Genomic DNA, 2,601 nt, shown 5'->3' on the forward strand with positions numbered 1-2,601 from the left:
TTGATTGACTTCTCTACATTCGTTGTTGTATCTATTACAATGTAGATGTTTACAAGAATGAGACTGATAGCTCAGATTATGATACTTTTTTTATACAACATAGATAGAGGTTTGTTACACTGCTTGAAAACATCAGTGTAACAAGGACACAAGCAGTAATAGCATAATACATTGTACATCAAATCAGGTTAAACAATAATGGTATTGGAATTTAAATATTACAAAAATGGTTAATATGATACAAATGTACAAGTAAGGAATTAATAACAATAATAATGATAAGTACATAATACAAAGTAATAATTTTACAAATGAGTTGCAGAATATACACTGCTGGGTTAAATGTTACTATAAACTAATCATTAAAACCATGCTCACATTTCTGTGATGTTTGAGTATCATCAGATCAACACAGTAAGTTATAGTAAGAGTTCCTGCCACCAAAGGCTATCAAATCAAATTCTATGACTATTGGCATATATTTCTACAATTACAGTAGAATGTTGCAACCTAAATATCATGTGAATGTACATGAATGTGTGCAGTGGAATGCATGTTTGGATATTCCAAAAGCGTACGATGACCACAAGAAATATACTACAAATTCTATCAACCTAACAGCAATTTTCATTTTCCCGCTAAAGCTTTTCCTAATACTAGGCTGCAAGCAATGGAAAAAAAAAATTGAGATGAAAACAAAAGTTGAGTTTCCCTAATTCAAACGTAGACTAAGCTCACCATATATTTGAGTGTGTCTGACTCTGAGGTTCATTTGTAGAGATTAGAGAAATACTCTATCAACTGACTGAAACTAAAATTTTGTTAAATTATGCTATTGATGATGGAAAAAAATAGAAGGCTTTAGCCTCAAGATCATGTCATGTAATAAATGTTCACTTATTGCACAAGGAATCCTTTAAATCAGGTTCAGCTGCCAAATCAAGATATCACACGAAACAATCCAGCTCCTGATTCAAGTAATGTTCTTACAAATGGACAGATTTCAGTAGTCTTATGCCAGTGTTTTAGTTGCAGATGATGACAGTTTTGGGAAGGGAGATTAATTTTTACTTTTTTGCTATCAAATTGTGCAGATAGACCTTTGTACATGTAGGTGGTTATTGGTGTGCTACTCTGAGGCAAGCACTCATTTCAAAACAGAATAAATTTTTCCAAAATAACGAAAATGTAGTGCTTCCAAAGTACATAATACCAAGGTGTGACTTGTAGAAACACCATTTCATCAAGGTCAATACAGGACAGTCCCACATATCTGTTCATGACTTCCTTCGACTATCCTGACATGACCCCAAAACACAGGCGACTCAAGACTTGTTGATAAATGTATATATAAACAACCATTTACATTTCTTAGCTGGTATCACACAGTATGCAGAAACTCAAACTTGCTTCTAATTTGTTTAAGTCAGTGAGGCATTGCATACATGTGAATCATGTCAAACTTAAGCCATATTCAGTTATTGGAAAATACATAATATGTATAGATATGTGTGAACATCATTATTTGAAAACTACTCCTTCTCAATCCTACTGGCTGATGAACCTTTGGCATCTTTTGTATTTAACACAGAGTTATTTGACTGTTATCAGACATTGTTGTCATTAATGATATAATGTGTAGTACATGTAGTACATATAATAGTCATGTAGCAACCCCTATCAAGCTGCCTGTCTCTCTCACAAAGCTATGGGAGAAGTTTCCACGTTGTGTAGCGTCACATTTTCCTGCAGAAAATACAGAAGAGTTAAAAGTGAACTTGATGTTACAATTTCTATGTATCGTAATTAATTCAGATATGGCAACTATTTGTTGTCCTTCTTGTACTGCTCAAAATGCTTCCGTACAACTACATAAAATCCACATAAACTATTCTAAATGTGATAAATTGTAGTAGAAACAAAAATTCTCCAATGGTTCACTTGAAAGGAATACAATTAGGAATTTCAGGAAATACAAATAGCAATCACACGTCAACCAACATACCTTTTCAGCAAGCTGCTGAGCCTGGGAAAATGCTGTTGGAATCATAGTTTTCTTGGTTGGAGTGGGAGTGTCCTGTACATGACGAGGGATAGGTAACAACACATTACTTTATGCTTGAAGTAAAAATAAACTTGAAAGTATATTGTGCAGAAATCATATAAAAAATTTTTTTTACACAAAAGTAAACATAAGTCTGCATCTTTAGGGGTATGACATACAAAGGCTGCTAAACCTTTGTTATTCCTTGCTATTTACACAAAAACTTGAGACCTTTTCACAATCCTCAACAGCAATGTCCCACATGTAAGAACTTATTACATGTTGTTTCATCTACTGAATGCAGAGCATAGAAACAACACTACCTTCTCTTGAGTTATATTCTTCTTTGGACAAAAGTTAAAACTGAAGTCAGCACAGTTGAGCTTGAGAATCCTTTCTTCTTGTTGAATGAAAGCATGAATGGATATCTACCAGCACAGATGACACATTCTGCTATACGAAGCCTCACTGGAGGCTTATACAACATATCACATATATACTGCTGAGAAGACCGGAATCCTTACCTGAGTTTTTTTGGTGCTCCTACAGATGCCCCC

The 2,601-nt window shown here is 34.1% G+C and overlaps 1 long non-coding RNA gene across 1 annotated transcript; it reads right to left on the reverse strand.

Moving 5' to 3' along the window:
* Window positions 1-97: 97 nt before the first annotated feature.
* LOC118424463 lies at window positions 98-2,601 on the reverse strand. The gene is made up of 3 exons (XR_004832203.1): window positions 2,569-2,601; window positions 2,006-2,077; window positions 98-1,746 (listed from the first exon to the last, which is right to left on the reverse strand). It is a non-coding gene; the product is annotated as an uncharacterized LOC118424463 (long non-coding RNA).

The sequence above is a fragment of the Branchiostoma floridae genome, chromosome 10 (assembly GCF_000003815.2).
Source record: "Branchiostoma floridae strain S238N-H82 chromosome 10, Bfl_VNyyK, whole genome shotgun sequence".
In the NCBI taxonomy this organism is placed as follows: Eukaryota; Metazoa; Chordata; class Leptocardii; order Amphioxiformes; family Branchiostomatidae; genus Branchiostoma; species Branchiostoma floridae.